The sequence below is a fragment of the Podarcis bocagei genome (assembly GCF_964188305.1).
Source record: "Podarcis bocagei genome assembly, chromosome: 5".
In the NCBI taxonomy this organism is placed as follows: domain Eukaryota; kingdom Metazoa; phylum Chordata; class Lepidosauria; order Squamata; family Lacertidae; genus Podarcis; species Podarcis bocagei.
In genome coordinates this window covers 8,909,149-8,928,754 of record NC_138129.1, presented here as the reverse complement: position 1 = coordinate 8,928,754, position 19,606 = coordinate 8,909,149, and the positions used below count along the sequence as shown (strand labels likewise).

At 45.0% G+C, this 19,606-nt stretch overlaps 1 long non-coding RNA gene across 3 annotated transcripts in view; it reads left to right on the top strand.

The window, feature by feature from the left end:
* Positions 1-4,313: 4,313 nt before the first annotated feature.
* Positions 4,314-19,606, top strand: part of LOC308588453 — a 65,472-nt gene continuing 50,179 nt past the window's right edge. The window contains exons 1-2 of one of the 3 annotated variants that reach the window (XR_014008780.1): positions 4,314-4,424; positions 14,091-14,254. This is a non-coding gene — a long non-coding RNA (uncharacterized lncRNA). Of the gene's footprint in view, positions 4,425-13,740; positions 13,894-14,090; positions 14,255-19,606 lie in introns of those variants that run through there. The other 2 variants (XR_014008779.1, XR_014008781.1) reach the window with 2 other exon arrangements.

Sequence of the window (19,606 nt, the reverse complement as noted above, 5' to 3'; positions counted from 1 at the left end):
ATTTGTGAGGTTATTGGAACCACATTGAAGCCCATACTTTAAGCAATGCAAAATATATTTTTATTTCCTTCTTTCCCAGGGTCTGACTACACACGGTACTAGCGCAGTGCCAAAATCTATTCTACAGTTCCTAAAAAAATATTTTAAAAAATCTTCCTCTGTGAGAGAAAATTTTGGGACATTTGTAGGAGTATTCAGCTGCGAGTCTCCACCTACGCTCAACCTGTATATTTGTAGATAAATGCAAATATTGCAAAATGCCACAAGCTTCTATTGGCTTCTTTCAAAGGAAACTGAATTCAGGTAAGTACTGGAATCCCTGGAATTACTTGAAGAATTGGGGGAGGACTATGGCTCAGTGTCAGGGAATCTACCTTTCATGTAAAATGTCCCTGGTTCAATCTATGGCATGTCCTATCTGAAAATCCAGGGAGCCATTTGTTAAGCATAGTAATTTAATTCACTGGAAAATAAATGCTTGTATGCATTACTATGTGTTTAAATTTGATGGTTTGGTAACTGAATTCTAGAGAGGACTCTAGTAGGTCTCATGTGATTGGCTAACATTGGTCACATGGGAGGTATCTAGTGAAGGAGAGACTCTGTTTTTATGTGAAGCAGGAGGGCAGTGTTTTAGAATCCACTGTGAACACTGCTAAGTAGAATAGAGTGTTGGAGTGCTCTGCTTGAAAGAAAGAGGCCAAAGTTGCAGGAGAAGAGGAAAGTGGAAATCTCTCCTAGGAGCTGCAAGAAATGGGCTAACTGATATATACAAGACCGAGTGCTGAACTCTAGGAAGAGGGGAAAATACAGTTGTTTGGAAGCTGGAAGATCAGACTGTAAGCCCATGCTTGGAGAAGCATGTGAATGTAAATTGTTATTGTTGTTTAGTCGTGTCCGCCTCTTCGTGACCCCATGGACTTGAGCACGCCAGGCACTCCTGTCTTCCACTGCCTCCCGCAGTTTGGTCAAACTCATGCTGGTAGCTTCAAGAACACTGTCCAACCATCTCATCCTCTGTCGTCCCCTTCTCCTTGTGCCCTCCATCTTTTCCAACACCAGGGTCTTTTCCAGGGAGTCTTCTCTTCTTATGAGGTGGAAAAAGTATTGGAGTCTCAGCTTCAGGATCTGTCCTTCCAGTGAGCACTCACGGCTGATTTCCTTCAGAATGGAGAGGTTTGATCTTCTTGCAGTCCATGGGACTCTCAAGAGTCTCCTCCAGAACCATAATTCAAAAGCATCAATTCTTCAGCGATCAGCCTTCTTTATGTTTTAATTCATCTATATGTTTCTGGAAGTAAAGTATCTGAATGTTAAAGTCTGGACATTGGTCTAATTCCCAAAGAAGGGTGCCAGTCATATATATGACTGGCCTGCATTTTCTCTACTGTTGCTTCAACACCATTGTCACTCTGTGTAGACAACACTGAGCAAGATGGGCCAATGTTCTCACTCAGTGAAATGCAGCATAACTGGGGTGCACACAGCGGTATGAAAATTGTTCTTCAATCTGGTAGCTCAACACACACAAATCTTCTCCCAGTTTTCCCATCTCAGACTGGTAGTGTGGTGTGGTGTGGTGTGGGGTTCAACAGATGTTGAGAGCCAGTGTAGTGTAGTGGTTAAGAGTGGTAGTCTCATAATCTGGTGAACCGGGTTCGAGTCTCCGCTCCTCCACATGCAGCTGCTGGGTGACCTTGGGCTAGTCACATTTCTCTGTGGTCTCTCAGCCTCACTCACCTCACAGAGTGTAATTGTGGGGGAGGAAGGGAAAGGAGAATGTTAGCCACTTTGAGACTCCTTAGGGTAGTGACAAACCTAGACAGCATCTTAAAAAGCAGAGACATCACCTTGCCAACAAAGGTCCGTATAGTTAAAGCTATGGTTTTCCCATTATTGATGTATGGAAGTGAGAGCTGGACCATAAAGAAGTCTGATCGCCGAAGAATTAGTGCTTTTGAATTATGGTGCTGGAGGAGACTCTTGAGAGTCCTATGGACTGCAAGAAGATCAAACCTATCCATTCTGAAGGAAATCAGCCCTGAGTGCTCACTGGAAGGACAGATCCTGAAGCTGAGGCTCCAGTACTTTGGCCACCTCATAAGAAGAGAAGACTCCCTGGAAAAGACCCTGGTGTTGGGAAAGATGGAGGGCACAAGGAGAAGGGGACGACAGAGGACAAGATGGTTTGACAAGTGTTCTCGAAGCTACCAGCATGAGTTTGACCAAACTGCGGGAGGCAGTGGAAGACAGGAGTGCCTGGCGTGCTCTGGTCCAGGGGGTCACGAAGAGTCGGACACGACTAAACGACTAAACAACAACAACAAAGTGGGATATCAAATCCAAACTCTTCTTCCTGGACTTCAACTCCCATTCCCCCACCCCACCCCAGCCAGAAAGGCCAGAGGAAGATGAGACCTGGAGCCCCACAACACCTGAACAGGTTATCCACCCCAATGCAATGGTGTCAACATAGGCATCTGAGCCAGACTTTGATCTTACCGCTTTCACGAAAAGAAACCAACCTGAGAAATAGCATTTCTCTTTCCTGCTCTGTGCCTCTCACTTTTGGGAGTGAAGCATCAATCACGCATTTGAAACGTATCACAAAACCCAGTCCTTCTTCCCTGAGAAGATTAAACAAATGTGCATTGTTGAATGTGAATTATTAGCATCTGCAGCACAAGGGGACAGGGCTGGCCCAAGACATTTTGGCACCTGAAGGGGACTGCAAAATGTCCCCATCCTGCCAGGGAACAAGGGGTACTGAGTGGAGATCTGCATTGGTGACAAGGAAGGGGGGGGAATCAAACCAATCTTACCCAACAGTTGAGGTGTGAATCAAAGGCCATTGCAGGGGAGAGGCCCACCCTGAATCATGCTGGGTGGGTGCAAAGCCCAGGAGACCCTGGAGGACAGCCCCTGCCATTGCCACCCTAGGGGTGGGAGGAGTTTAGCAGTGCTTCCTATTCGCCAAGAGGCTGCTATAAAGGTGGCGTTGGAGGTGGTGTTCTGACATTGCTGCAGCCATGCACCCAGGGCTGGATTGAGGTTTAATGAGGCCCTAAGCTACTGAAGGTAATGGGGCCCTTTATATGTCCAGCTGTCCTATGTCAACAACAAATTGCCACTGCTTTTTTGTGCTGAATATATGCTATCTGGTAATTTATGGACCTAATAGGTATCTAAAGCCATTTGCACATGTTGCCGTGCAACCAGTCCATGAAGAATGTAGGCACCCTATATATAGAAATGAGCAAACCAGTGATATTTTAGAAGACATCTGAAGGCAGCCCTGTTTAGGGAAGCTTTTAATGTTTGATGCATTACTGTATTTTAATATTTTGTTGGAAGCTGCCCAGAGTGGCTGGGGAAGCCCAGCCAGATGGGCGGGGTATAAATAAATTATTATTATTATTATTATTATTATTATTATTATTATTATTATTATTATTATTAGCAGGCTAGCAGGTGGGGCCCATTACTTACATCATAGGAGCCTACACAACATAAAACACTGTTGCTGTATGTAGGTTTTATTTTATTTGTTTTTTATCTTCTATTTTGGAAATGTACATCCAGTTTTTTCCCCTTTAATTTTTTTTGGGGGCCCCAAGAGAGTGGGACCCTAAGCTATAGCTTGCTTAGCTTATACGTAAATCCAGCACTGCATGCATCCTTGGGTGATGCATGCCTTGGAGGCTAGATCTGCTGCCCCGGTGGATCCTGCCACCAGAGGTGATCTCCTCACCTTGCCTCATGGGTGGGAGAGCCTTGCAAGGGGATCTTTACACCCCTCAGGTAACCAGCAACAGGTCAGTCCTTCTTCAATTTGTTCTGCACAGTGAAGCTGAAAACACAAACCATGTCAGGGGAAGCGATCAGAAGACAACCTGCGTGTTCGTTTGTATACGGAACGAGATCTGTTCTTTCAGCTCCATCCTTGGGATCTGTGCCTAATTGGCAGGCTTCTCTGATAGCTCTGGACTCTGTTTATCAGAAGGGCTGGCAAGCTATCAGAAAGTTAGTCTTCTCTGACTCCAAGTCATTCTCCATCAAGCACCTGAATCGCAGGTGTGAAGTGGAGATAAATTGGATCTTCGCTTTCTCTCCCTCTCTTTTCTGTTCTGTTTTGTGCCCCAACAAAAAAAAAGGGCTTACATGAATTGTGCTGATAAAGCTACAACAGTGCAATAAACACCAGCATAGATTTGGGACTATGCTTAATAAGTCCAGAGGACATTACAAAGGAGCAGCAGGCCTGGTTATTGATAGCTCTTCTGTGATCTTTTTCGTTGATTATGCAGCACAGAAGAACATGCAAATGGCAATGTGGCAGTCAGCCAATGGTCCATCTCCTTCAGCATTCTGTCTACTGCAATGGACCAATCAGATGCCCTGAGAAACTTCACCAACAAGGCAAGGTAGGAAATGTCTCTGAACAAATTGCCTGTCTGGCTCTAATTGCCAATAATGTAGGAAAATAGGAGGAAGCTGCTTCATGCAGACTATTGGTCCATTGAGCTTAGTATTGTCCATGCCAGAGGTAACCAATATGGCACCTCCAGATGCTCTTGGACTCTAGCTCCCATCATTCCCAACCAGCATGGTCAATGGTCAGGGATGATAAGAGTTGTAGTCCAGGAACAGATGGAGGGCACTATGTTTATCTACTTGCACTTTGACGTGCTTTCGAACTGCTAGGTTGGCAGGAGCCGGGACCGAGCAACGGGAGCTCACCCTGTCACAGGGATTTGAACTGCCGACCTTCTGATTGTAGTCCAGGAACAGATGGAGGGCACTATGTTTCCTAAGGTTCTTAAGGTTTTCAAACTGGCAGCATCCCCAATCCAACCTAGATAACCCTAGGCATAGTTACTCGACAATATCTTCTGCTGCTTTCAGCATAAAACATTTCCAAGTAAATGTGCTTAGGATTGCAGCATCTTATCCTCCCAGTTCCGTTCTCTCCTTCTTGTGCAAACCAGCATGAAGTTAACCTTGAAGTGTAGCTTCTGAGAAGGAACAGCAGACTGCCTGAGCTCAGATGGCTGAGGTCGAGACCAGACAGTGTCTGATGAGCAGTGATGGCTGGTTCCAGTGGGGCTCCTTGTCTTCAGTGTGAAGTTAGCTTCAAGATAGATAGATTCTCTGAGTGTGTCTGTCTGTGTGTGTGTGTGTTTTGAAGCAATGATTCTTCAACATCAACTTCGTTGGACTGGTCATGTTGTGCAGATGCCTGATGATCGCCTTCCAAACCAACTACTCTATTCCGAACTTAAAAATGGAAAGCGCTATGCTGGTGGTCAACAAAAAAGGTTTAAAGACTGTCTCAAGGCAAACCTAAAAAAAATGTAGTATAAACACTGACAAACACTTGGGAAGAACACGTGGGAAACACTTGCCTGTGAGTGCTCCAGTTGGATGACGGCCTTTACCAAAGGTGTCATGGGCTTTGGAGACACACGAACTCAGTGCAGCTATAAAGATGAATGTATTGCCAAAGATGTTGTTTTTGTTTCAAACCCTACAGATTGTGGACAGAGTGGAATGTTTTGGAAAGTGGCAGAAAGATATTTCTAAGTTTGTCTGGCAGGGCAAAAAGCCCAGAATAAAATTTAAAATTCTAACTGATGCAAAGGAAAGAGGGGGATTTGCCCTGCCGGACTTAAGGTTATATTATGAAGCTGCAGCTTTCTGCTGGATGAAGGATTGGTTACTTTTAGAGAACACTGATGTCCTAGATCTGGAAGGGTTTAATAATGCTTTTGGATGGCATGCATACTTGTGGTACGACAAGGTAAAAGTTCACAAAGGGTTCAAAAACCATATTGTCAGAAAAGCAATACTAATTGTCTGGACAAAATACAAAGACTTATTAGAAAACAAGACCCCGAGATGGTTATCACCAATGGAGGCTAATGCCCGAAAAAGACTCAATATGGAGGCCGGTTGGCCAAAATATTGGGAAATAATAGAAAAAATTGGAGACAATTGGAGGTTACAGAGCTTGGAGAAACTAAAGAATAAGGTGCGAGATTGGTTACATTACGCTCAAATCCAAGAGGTTTTTAAATTGGACAAAAAGATAGGATTCCAGGTGGAAAAATCGAAGTTAGAGACAGAATTGTTAGAACCAAAGACCAAGGTGCTTTCGAGAATGTATAACTTGCTGCTTAAATGGAACACTCAGGATGAGACAGTTAAATCAGCCATGATAAAATGGGCTCATGACATTGTGTATAACATCATGTTTGAGGAATGGGAAAGGTTATGGACCACCGGAATGAAATTCACTGCATGTAATGCCCTGAAGGAAAATATTATGAAAATGATATATAGGTGGTACATGACCCCAGTCAAGCTTGCAAAAATATATCACCTGTCTGATAATAAATGTTGGAAATGTAAGGAAACTGAAGGGACATTCTTTCACCTCTGGTGGACTTGTCCAAAAGTGAAGGCCTTCTGGGAAATGATCTATAATGAGTTAAAAAAGGTATTTAAATATACCTTTACCAAGAAACCGGAGGCCTTCTTTCTGGGCATTGTTGGCCAGAAAGTGTTAAAGAAGGACAGAACTTTTTTTATGTATGCAACTACAGCAGCAAGAATACATATTGCAAAATATTGGAAAACACAAGATTTGCCCACACTGGAAGAATGGCAGACGCAACTGATGGATTATATGGAACTGGCCGAAATGACTGGCAGAATCCGAGATTTGGGAGAAGAAACAATGGAAGAGGATTGGAAAAAATTTAAGGACTATTTACAAAAACACTATAAATTGTATGAATGTTAAGAAATTGCATGATTTAGAAAACTAAGGTTCCAGTAACTCGATTGAAGGACATAGAAAATTAAGTGATATATATGAAAAGATCGAAACTTAAAGTAATAGTATGTTTAAATTTAAGTTACAACTATTTGATAAAAACTACTTGAAGTCTGGGAATATAACATTTGAAAGGTATTAATTAAGAAATGAAACAAGGTAATAATTTGCTGGCACTTTTAGTACAAAGAACGCACGGCGGGGAGATGTGAGGAAGTCCAGTTAGTTATACAAAAAAAGGGTTATGTACAGTTGTGCTTTTTCTTTTTCTTCTTTTTGCTTTGTAATAGTATTTGTTGGTGTAATTGTATGTCTTTTTTGTTTGTTACCTCTTTGGTGAAGGGTTTTTATGTAATTGTTAAATGACTTTCTATTTTATGTTTGAAAACTGAATAAAAATATTCATTAAAAAAAAAGGAGACACACGAACTCAGGACTCAAGGGAGAAAGGTGCTAAGAGGAAGGCATGCTTGGCAAATCCACACTGTGATCTACTCCCACCTGGAAACCAATGTCCCCACTGTGGAAGGACATGTGGATCCAGAATTGGCCTCCACAGTCACTTATGGACTCATTGTTAAAACCGTGTTTATGGAAGACAATCTTACTCGGCTACGAGGGATCACCAAAGAAGAGAAGAAAGAAAAAGAAGAAGTGTGTATACGCGCATAAGAGAAGAGAAAAAGGATGACATTTTGCTAGTGAATGCGCCTGCTTGCTGTTGGGACCAAGTCTGGCAACAGAGAGGATAAATAAACCAAATCCAGGATGGGAAAGATTTGTGATCATTGGCAGAGATGTTGCCGAGCTTCATAATTCCTTGGCTGGGAACAAGAACTTGGGCAATTTGTCAAATGCGGGGTGAGCGTTACAGCCCTTGAGTCCTATTCTGGCTCAAATCAACAACTACAGCTGCAGCAGCAACTGCGACACAGGTCAGAACAACCCAAGAACTGGAACCTCAGGACGGTTTCTATCACCATCTTTAACATCAGATGTAGCCATCACAAATCCAGGGCACAGGTTGTCTCGCCCTGCTCAGTTCTGGTTAAAGGTAAAGGTACCCCTGACCCTTAGGTCCAGTTGTGGACGACTCTGGGGTTGCGTGCTCATCTTGCTCTATAGGCCGAAGGAGCCGGCGTTTGTTTGCAGACAGGTTCCAGGTCATGTGGCCAGCATGACTAAGCCGCTCCTGGCGAACCAGAGCAGCGCATGGAAACGCCGTTTACCTTCCCACTGGAGCGGTACCTATTTATCTACTTGCACTTTGACGTGCTTCCGAACTGCTAGGTTGGCAGGAGCAGGGACAGATCAACAGGAGCTCACCCTGTCGCAGGAATTCGAACCACTGACCTTCTGATCGGCAAGCCCTAGGCTCTGTTGTTTAGACCACAGCGCCACCCTTGTCCCTTCAGTGATGGGCAAATCTGTCAATATTGATTTCTCTTGGTTTCTAATTTTTCCAATCTTAAATTCAGTTATCTACATTTCCACATCAGTTTGCTAAAAAAAAAGATTTAAAGTTCTTGTGAAAATTCATCCTAAAATATCTCCTAATATGTGTGTTTTTGTAGCGAACCTTGTCGAACACACACATTTTTGTAAAGCATATTTTCCCCTAATGTAGCACTTTTTTGGCGTTATTTTCAGCAGCATACACCTTTTAACGCACACTTTACCCTAGTATGCGCATTTTTTGCACACATTAACTTGCTGGAAAGCTGCATTACTTCATTGGGGGGAGTGTGAATCTTGAAGGATGGCTGTGTTTTGGTTCATGCATTTTTTCAGAAAGTGAGGATTTGGCAGGTTCGGCTCTGGAGAGACTAGGGATGTTTACATGAGATCTCACAGGAGCTTGGATTGTCCCACAAAATCACATGAGAGCATCACAGAGATGGCATGCTGCATGGGCCTTGCCTCCCAAGCAAGGCAGAAAGCTCAAAAGCTCTTTTCCTTCCAGGTAACCCAAGCAGACCTAGTGCAAAAATAGCTTTCAAGTTGTCCTCTTTGCTTGGCACTTGACTTGCACAATTTAAGCCATCGCATATGGTTGAGATTGTGCAAGTCAAATGCATGTAAGATGAGAGTTCAGTGAAGTACATAATGTTGTTGTGCAAAAATGTGAATATCAGGAGAAACACAGACTAAACTGCTGATGAATTTTCGTGACTTTTTTAAAAAAGTTGCAAACTGAATTTAATATTAGGAAAATGAGGAACAAATTGAAATTCACATATTTGTCCATCCCTAAATTGCAATTTATGGAATTGTATGTATTCCATATGTATGTATGGAAGTGAGAGCTGGACCATAAGGACTGCTGATAGCCGAAGAATTGATGCTTTTAGTTTTTTTAAAGTTTTTTTTATTCAAAATTATAACAAGACATATTATCCAAAAACATATCATCCTTGTTCCCCCCCACACACACTTTTCCTCCCCCCCTCCCACACAAAACCCCACCCCCACCCCACCCCGACTTCCCTCAGTTCCAGTCTTTGGTTTCTCTAAGAATGCTGTTTCTGCATGTTATAGAATTGATGCTTTTGAATTATGGTGCTGGAGGAGACTCTTGAGAGTCCCATGGACTGCAAGAAGATCAAACCTCTCCATTCTGAAGGAAATCAGCCCCGAGTGCTCACTGGAAGGACAGATCCTGGAGCTGAGGCTATAATACTTTGGCCACCTCATGAGAAGAGAAGACTCCCTGGAAAAGACCCTGATGTTGGGAAAGATGGAGGGCACAAGGAGAAGGGGACGACAGAGGACAAGATGGTTGGACAGTGTTCTCGAAGCTACCAGCATGAGTTTGACGAAAGTTCAGCAGGCAGTGGAAGACAGGGGTGCCTGGCGTGCTCTGGTCCAGGGGGTCACGAAGAGTTGGGCACTACTAAATGACTAAACAACAACAACAACAAATTGCAATTCAATTGCTGCAGTACATCCACAGCAAAGGCACCCCTGTGTTTCATCTCTAGAACTTTGACTAGCCAGAGGACTCTTTTCTAGAAGGCTTCTTTAAGGTAAAGGGACCCCTGACCATTAGGTCCAGTCGTGGACCACTCTGGGGTTGCGGCGCTCATCTCACTTTACAGGCCGAGGGAGCCGGCGTACAGCTTCTGGGTCATGTGGCCAGCATGACTAAGCCACTTCTGGCGAACCAGAGCAGCGCACGGAAACGCTGTTTACCTTCCCGCAGGAGCGGTACCTATTTATCTACTTGCACTTTGACATGCTTTCGAACTGCTAGGTTGGCAGGAGCAGGGACCAAGCAACGGGAGCTCAGCCCGTCGTGGGGATTCAAACCACCGACCTTCTGATTGGCAAGTCCTAGGCTCTGTGGTTTAACCCACAGCGCCACCCACGTCCCAGAAGGCTTCTTTACACTGACTCAAAACATTGTTCCAGAGCACTCTCTGATTTGGTACCAATTCTTTCCAGGGACTCAGGCAGAGATCCTTTCTCGCTCTTTCCCCCCAAAGGCATGCTGTATGTAAGTAAGTAAGTAAATAAGCAAGCAAGCAAGAAAGAAAGCACATGTTGCTCAGTTATCAGCCCTGATTGTAGAGGGATTTTGAGACTGGAAGTCTCTCCTTTCTTTGGCCTCTTAGCAGAGGTAATAAAATGCAGAAGCTCCAGCCTTTTCTCCTTGCACTCTGCTCTCTGTCTGCTGCCTATAACTCAAGCCCACTGACCTTCAAGAGGAGAATTACAAGTCATACGGCATAATAAAGGAAGATGGGGGCTGCTGAAGAAGCGTTTTTATTGCGAGTGATTTATGGGCAGCTGGGGAACAATTGGTCGGGGGGAGGATTAGTGTTATCTAGTTATTTAGTAATATTACAAAGCTGCTGTTTCTCCTCTGATTTATTGCATTTCGGAGATCTGGAGGCCCCCAGGAGGCCTTTGGGGAAGACTCTTCTTCTTCCATAAATCTAAAGAAAACAAAATGATGTGCGCTAAGTTGAGAGCTGGCCGAGGAGCCATTCGTCCATCTGAAATGGAAAAGGAAGGCCAAGTTATTACATCTGCCCCACAGGTGCCTCCACCTTAAATGGATCACTGACAATGCAGGAGGTCAGGATCTGTCTATACGCCCGGTGATTTCACACACACAAGAGCATGCAAAAAATCAATAGGTAACTGGTGTGCACTTTGCACCATATTTCAGGTGGTGTACCTAGTTAGGTGTACCAGTCAGGGCAGTAGGTGAGGAAGGTTGCCACAATACACCTGAGCTCCTGACTGCAGAACTGCTGCTTTAACTGGGAAGAGGGAAGCAGCTGGGAAGTTGGCCCTGCACAGTGCATAGATGGAACCAATCCAGTGTGGGATGTAATCCATTGGTGCAGTCAAATGCAACATTCCTTATTTCCCTAGAGTGGCACAGGAAGGAGGACATCCAGTCAGAGTAACTTCCTGTTCCACTGGTCTGGAGCATCCTCCCTCTGCATGTGACCTGGGAGATGGGCATGGCCCTGGCTGACTCCACAAAAGAGCCGAGTCATGCAGCCATTTTGTCAGTCTTGCTATTGCCTTGTTGTTGCTCACTGGCTTGCTGATCTTTTGCTGCCATGCTGCTCTCCTGCAGCCATTTTGTTGTCTCAATGTAATTTTGCTGTCTGCTGGCTCTCAGCTAGCAGCACATGAGTTTAGTCTCCATATGAGATGAACCATATTTCTTTGTGTAACTACCAAGTAAACCCTGCCTTTCAGGAATGATATTGTGAACTGAAATGTGAGTCAACTTTTTGTTACTTTGAAAGACTCTTGTGTCTTTATTCTTTTAAGAGGGATCAAAAGGGGACACCAGGAAATAAAATTAACTAAGAAATTCAAGAAGCTACCAGCGTGAGTTTGACCAAACTGCGGGAGGCAGTGGAAGACAGGAGTGCCTGGCGTGCTCTGGTCCAGGGGGTCACAAAGAGTCAGACACAACTAAACGACTAAACAACAACAAGAGATTCAAACAAATCTGCAAACTAGTTTCCAGCTATATTGAGGGGAATTTGCTCTGCTACATCACTTACTAGCATGAGTGAAGGAAGGATAATATTTATACAAAAAAGACGGAATCTGCGCTCGGCCAAGCTGATAAAGCTCATTTTCCTCCGGCCGAGCCTCCGGAATCGCCTCCGATGATAATTAACGACCTGAGCCTTTGATGAGGCCTCAGGCACATTCCCGTTCAGCAGAGTTTCCAGCACAGGGAAGTGATGAGGTTTATGGCTACATCGCTATGCTTTATTTCTTACTACGCAGACAGCAAAGAAATATACCTCCTCTCTCTATGAAAGCAGAGAGCAACTGGAACAAAGGAACAGGAAACCAGTAACGTCACATCCGTCTCCTCTCCTGTGAGACTTCCAACAGCCTGGACTGTCTCTGGAAGGTGTGGAATGTAAACAGAGTCTTGTGACTCCAAAGCACTGCTCAGTGGCAAACAGAAACTAACAAATATATCCTTTCCTACAATCCTTAACATTCCCACATGCAGTGCTCCTGCGGATGCACAAGACTGACCTCCTGGCTGCCTCGCCCCTCAACCTCTTGGCAAGCAGCAGTGATTCTGATGTTGGGAGGCCAGGTGAGTGTCACCAGCCCCTACTCACTGTCTGCTCCTGATTAGAACTTCACTTATGTCATCTGCTAGGTCTGGGTGATGTATCGATACATCGCTCAAAATCGGTTCAAAGTCCACATCGCGGTAATGGTTTTATAATATTTTGCATGATGATATATCACAAATAACAATGTGTGTGCATGTGTAAAAAAATTGTGATATGGGGGGAAATGTGAAGCCGGTCACCTCTTCTCTCATGATTCCTGACACTCCTGTTGCTCCCTACTATAAAATAACAGTCGTAACAATATGTTAAAGGTAAGTCAAAATGTATCCGTTTTAGACCCCGAAGTAGTAACAGTTGCCAGGCACTTGTGCGCGAGTGGGGACAGGGTGTGGAAGCTGCTCTGTGTCCACCCAGCGGCGGCAGTGGCAAGGGGTTAGCGTGCTCTGTCCCCACTGCCTCAATACAGCGTCATGCTTCCATCACAAACAACTTCTCTATGTGAACCAGGAAGTGGCCTCTCCAGACAACGGAACGACTCTTCTTTTCTGATCTCTGTGGCTGTGATATCCTGTGTGACATGGACGCCATTAGGCAGTGGAAGGCGCATGCGTACTCTATTACCCGCCCTCCTAACCTAGGATTACCAGACGTTCCCAGTTCCCGGGGACAGTCCCCGGATTTGCAAATCTGTCCCCGGACAAATTCCGTCCCCGGAATGTCCCCAGATTTGCAAATCTGTCCCCGGGAAACGTGGCAGCGGCAGCCTCAGCAGCCTAGAGCCAGCCTGGTAGTGCAGTTGGCTCTGGCTGGCTTCAGGAGCTGTGCGCTGCCGTGGCGCAGGAAAAATGGTGGGCGCCATGGCAGCGAGCAGCGAGCACCTCCTGAAGCCAGCCAGAGCCAACTGCATTACCAGGCTTGCCCCTCCTGGGCAACGACCGCCTGCCCATGACTCCTGAGCCTCCCCTGATCTGTCAAAACAAAGGGGGAAAGGGGAAGGAGATTGGGGAGGCTCGGGAGTCACGGGTGGGTGGCGCACCGTTGCCCAGTTTAAAAAAAAACTCTATGCATTTATGTTTCACAGGGTGCGAAAGAAGGGATTTATACCTTTATACAAGTTGCATGTGTGCTTGGGCCCAGGGTCTTTTGCCTCACCATCCTCACTACTGACTCCCTGTTGCTACCCAGCTTCAAAAAAAGAAAAAAAAAGAAAAATGTGTCCCCGGATTCATTGAAAAAAATCTGATAACCATATCCCAACCCCCTTCCACATGGCCCTGGCCACTGGCAACCCATGCTACACCACTGGGCCCATTCTCCTCTCCTGCAGTTTCAAGCAACTGGTTCATATTTTAATTACCTGCAGACCTCCCCAAACAGTTGTCTTGGGCATACCGAAAACATTCTTAAAGTTGGTCAAATTCGAGCTGCGTTTGAGTCCTGAAGGTCGTGGAGTCCACCTTCAGGGCATCGGATGATGACAAGGTACGACTTCCCCTCTGTTCCTCATTTAAAATCCCTTACTTTTTACCTCCGCTGCTGTATCAACTGAAAAAATATCTGCCTGGAAACAGAGGGGTGGGGAGGGTGTAATTCTTCTCAAGGTCAATCAGGAAAATCGTTTCTGACACTCTGTTTAGAATGGCAGCTTTTTCCTCTTTGTCTTTCTGTTTAATCAACAGTAACTCACTGTGGGGTGTGCAGATGATTCTCTCCCACCAATCGATGCCATTGGGAGCTGGTGTTTCACATTCCTGAGAGAATTCAGGTACCAAGGACTTCTTCCCCACTCGTCTATTAGTGCTGAGTTAAATATATCCTCTATAAAGAGTGCCAAAGCTTTTAAGTAAGTTTCTCCTGTGTGGGTGGGAGGGGAGAGGGAGAGAAAAATAGTGACTGTGTATGAATCATACACTTTTGTACAAAATACATATATTTTTCTTATTACATATTTCCCCCCCTCCTTCCGCTTTAAAATTGCCCTGGGAATTCTTCTGAAATGTTTTCAGCTAAGATGCACTCAGCTTTCAGTCTACAAAGCAATAAGATGGTCTCTTTTGTAAAAGGTAATTAAATTAGCTTACGGATCTCCAGCATTTTACAAATCTGTTTCTTCACCCCAGCTTGTATATCACAAGTTCAAATATTTACAGTGTGCTCCCTTGACCACTTGGGTGTTTGGTGTGTCCTCTTACAAAGCAGCTCATTTTAGAGCTGTGTCAAATGTTTTTCCAGGCCAAAAACTGGTGATTTCATTGAGATGGGGGTTTCTCCTGAAAAAAATAAAATACTTTAGACTCTCAGAATATCAGTGATTTTGATTCAGTTTGGCACAATTGCTTTTATTCTGGCTGTTTTTCCTTTGTGTCTTTCCCCCCTATTTGCTGTTGCTTTTGCATTCCTAGATTGGTCAAATGTGTGCTCCCGCCCAATCAGAGACAGGATGATGTCACAGCATAGCATAGGCAATCTCTAAGTGATGGCATCAATGAAGGCCAGTCAGGCCAATGCAAAGGAAGAAGCGAGCAGTTTAACAGAGAATGAAGAAAACTACTGAAAAGAAGATGTGGTTTTCCATCGATGCTATAATTGATTGGAAAAATAGCTAATGCTATTTGACACACAGGATGCCACAGGGGACTATGGGAGAAAAATACAAATACAGTGGTACCTCAGGTTAAGTACTTAATTCGTTCCAGAGGTCTGTTCTTAACCTGAAACTATTCTTAACCTGAGGTTCCACTTCAGCTAATGGGGCCTCCCTCTGCTGCCGTGCGATTTCTGTTCTCATCCTAAAGCATAGTTCTTAACCTGAGGTACTATTTCTGGGTTAGCGGAGTCTGTAACCTGAAGCGTCTGTAACCCGAGGTACCACTGTATTTGTTTTGAAGGAGCTTGTGATAACCCGTGATTTGGCTCCGGTTTTTTGCTAATGGTGGTCAAACTCCCCTTAATTTGATTTGGAACTGGCTTTTGCAAGCTTTCTCAGGAACTTCTCATAGAAATCTTTTGGCATTTTTATTATATGATATTATTATTATAATACCAACCAAGATGATGATATTAATAATACCCCGTCCATCTGGCTGGGTTTCCCTAGCCGCTCTGGGCGGCTTGCAGAATGTACAGAATCAACTGTTTGATTGGCAGATCTGGTTCAGTAGGTGGCAGCAATCAATTTGTTTCATTGGTCTCCAAATGACCTTATTGAGCGTTCCTCCTCATATGCTTGCTGCTTCTGGTATGCAATTTGGGATAATATACATCTTTTTGCAAAGCTTACTTTGCCCAATATTTATATTTGTATGCTTTTTAAAAAATTTAAAGGTGCTTTTATTTAAAGGTTCTTATTTTAGTAACGTGCCAAATAAAACAATAGCAACAACTTCAAAACATTGGTGCTTCAGATAGGTATTGCATCAGGGAAACAAACAATTATACAGGCATTAGAAAATTACAATATCTGATCTCCTTTTGTGACGCAGGCAGAGAATCTTGTTTACCTGAGTTAGAAACATAAGATATGAAGTCCCACTGTGTGGCATAAAAGTGTTCTGGGGTTTCCTTGGCTCTGGAAATGCAAAGTTTATGCGCTATCATTTCTACCGTTGCCTACATATTTTTATACCAACACTGCAGAGAGCTGAAGGTTCTGCGCTGCCTTCCCTTGTTAGGCTATGAAAATCCTGGCTGCTGTCAGCATCTGGTGCTCAGTCTACACTTGAGTAGGACCCTGGTAGAGACACATGCCCGACTGGCATGTTCTCTCCCTCCTGGTCAATCGTTCGGGAGCTTCAAAAGCTTTCTTCAGCCTGAACATCACAGCGACCGATGCCAACAGACATCGGCACACTTAGGATCCGCAGAGTCTTTGCAACTTGCGTGACAGACCTCAGCAACTGAGCATTTTGGCTAATCTACTTTATTTACATATAAACACACACGGAGCACTGCAACATGGCTCCCTCTCTCTCTAGCATCAGACAGCAAAGAAGGACAATAGTCCCACGGAACACAGTAACACAATCATGGAGCAGGAATTCTAACAAGTAATTCATAGAATCAGAGAGTTAGAAGGAACCCAAGAGTCATCTAGACCAGTGTTTCCCAACCGGTGTTCCGCGGCACACTAGTGTGCCGCGAGACGTTGCCTGGTGTGCCGTGGGAGGGAGGCGGGCGAGGCGGGTGGCGAGAGGCGGGGCGGCGGCGGCGAGGAGAGGCCGCCCAGCGCGGGGCTCTCGCCGTCTGCCTGCCTGGCTGCCTGCGTGGTGCTGACATCACGGGGCTGTAACGTGCCCCACATAGGCACACGCGGGGCGGCGAGCGAGCTCCCTCTCACATCCCATCGCCGCTCGCTTCGGCCGGCCTACTGGGCTGTCGCAGGCGGAAGGCCTGCGCATGCGCGAGGTTTTCGCACCTTCGGGATTCCCTTCACGCCTTCCTCCTCCCGGGTCCTTGAGAGTGCGGGAAGCGGCAGCGCGAGACCGGAGTTGAGCCTGGTAGGTATTGCGCTTGCCAAGGCAGTCATTTGGGAAATGAAAACTTGCAAAGCAAGCAACCAGTTCAATCTGAAGTACGTGTATCCTTAATATCCTGTATCTGAAACCTGTTCTGCCCCCTCCCCCACACTTGGTGCCATTTTCATCTACACATGCAGCAGAGTAAGTTGACCCAGAATAGTACCAATTCAGATGGCAGATGGGAGAATGACAGTGCTGAATGCTTTCCCATGTAGAACAGTCCCTGCAAATAAAAACCTAGCATATTTGGAAGAGGGATGCTAGCCTAACCATTACCTTCTATGCTGTTACTATTTTTTTATTTTTTTTTACATAAGTAAAAAGTGACCTTTCCCCATCTGGCATGGTGGTGTGCCTCGAGATTTTTTTCATGAAACAAGTGTGCCTTTGCTCAAAAAAGGTTGGGAAACACTGATCTAGACCAACCCCCTGCAATGCAGGAATCTCAGCTAAATCATCCATGACAGATGGCCATCCAACCTCCACTTAAAAACCTCCAAGGAAGGAGAACCCACAACCTCCCAAGGGAGATGCTTCCTCTGCCAAACACCTCTGACTGTCAGAAAGCTTTTCTGAATGTTTAGTTGGAATCTCCTTTCTTGTAACTTTAAGCCACTGGTTCGAGTCCTACCCCCCCCCCCAGAGATGGAAAAAAAAAACAAGTATGCTTCCTCTACCATGTGGCAGCTCTTAAGATATTTGAAGATCACTATCATTATCTCCTCTCTGTCTCCTCTTTTCCAGGCTAAACGTACCCGGCATGGAATAGGTTCATGCTGTCATCCCATATAATATACGCATTTCTTTTTTCTTTTTCCTCTTCTTATAATTTTTATTGCATTTTCGATTTTATCATAATCACAGTTTCCATAGTTCAATAAACCCAAACATTGTTCTAACAGAGCGTCAACCTCCTCCTGCCCCTCTTTCTGACTTCCGTACATAGTTACGTTATTCTTAGCATTTCTATAACCACTTTTTTTTACCTTCTCTCTTATTTTTGTATTTCCCCTCATTAAATGTAAATTAGTTCCTTATATTCTCATTACAAAACATTTCAGCTCAAACCTACAAACGTTTTCAGGTGTTTACAATGTTCTTTCATATATAATATAAATTTGTTTAAGTATGCCGCAATGGCTGCAAGGATACTTTTGGCTCCGAATGGCAGAGCAAGATGGTGGAATACATAGAGCTAGCAAAGCTGACGGGGAAGATCTGGAATCAATGCAACAAACTGTTTCTAATAAATACATTTCTATGCACTCTTTATGGGACGTGGGTGGCGCTGTGGGTTAAACCACAGAGCCTAGGGCTTGCCGATCAGAAGGTTGGCGGTTCAAATCCACATGACGGGGTGAGCTCCCGTTGCTCGCTCCCTGCTCCTGCCCACCTAGCAGTTCGAAAGCATGAAGTGCAAGTAGATAAATAGGTACCGCTCTGGCAGGAAGGTAAATGGCATTTCCGTGTGCTGCTCTGGTTTGCCAGAAGTGGCTTAGTCATGCTGGCCACATGAGCTGTACGCCGGCTCCCTCGGCCAATAAAGCGAGATGAAGGACGCAACCCCAGAGTCGGCTTCCATCATGGTGTCCTGTTGCGCCAGAAGCAGTTTAGTCATGCTGACCACATGACCTGGAAAGCTGTCTGTGGACAAACGCCGGCTCCCTTGGCCAATAAAGTGAGATGAGCGCCGCAACCCCAGAGTGGGCCATGACTGGACCTAATGGTCAGGGGTCCCTTTACCTTTATGCACTCTTTACCTTAGTACATATTCTACAACATTACTCAGACGGTGAACCGCACTGCGAAATTTGGGGAGGATGGCTGTGCTTCACTTTGCATATTGTTTCAAAAAGGGCATATCATGAACTGAATGAAATTTCTTCCCCATCCATAATTAAGGTGCACAGCAGCAATGGAGAGGTACCCAGGACCAGAGAAGAGTCTTCCTTCTTCTTCTCCCCACCACTCACCCCAGCCCCATTTTTTTTTTTTTAAAGTGGAAAGAAATAGAAATTTCTCCTCCAGAGGAGCCGTCCGTCCTAAAACGATTGATCTGGAGCAAAGCATCCTGATACAAGGAACAGTTTCCTGACGGGGATTTCCATTTCAGTCACTTTCCCGCGTCATTTGAGATGTGTTTTTTAAAAACCTTTCTGATTTGTTTCACTCAGAGCCATTGCTACAGGAGCTGTCGCCTCCGTGGAATACTAATGAGGCTGGTGCCTTTTCATCTAGGTATCTAGCGAGATGTCTTCTCTTGCCCCTGCACTCTTCCGCCCCTTTAAGGCTGTCATGTTGTGCTTGGCTCAGCGCTTCCATAGCTGCTCAGTCACAGCCTGGTCTTCTCAGCTAAGGATTCCCTGTAGACTGGACTTTGCACGGCCGTGCTAGCTGGGACTGATCAGAGTTGCAGTCCAAAATGTCTGGGGGTGGGAACTGAGCTGGCAAAAGCTGCTGCTGCTGCAGACTTTTGCATTAAGCATCCATACTGAAAAGGGAAATGCAACCCTTCATAGACTCATAAAACTGTAGGGCTGGAAGGGAACCCCAAGGGTCATCTAGTCCAACCCTCTGAAATCCAGGTATCATGGCTAGAGAATCTCTGACAGAAGTCCATCCAAACACTGTTTAAAAACCTTCTGAGGAAGGAGAGGCCACCTTGCAAAGTGGTCGGT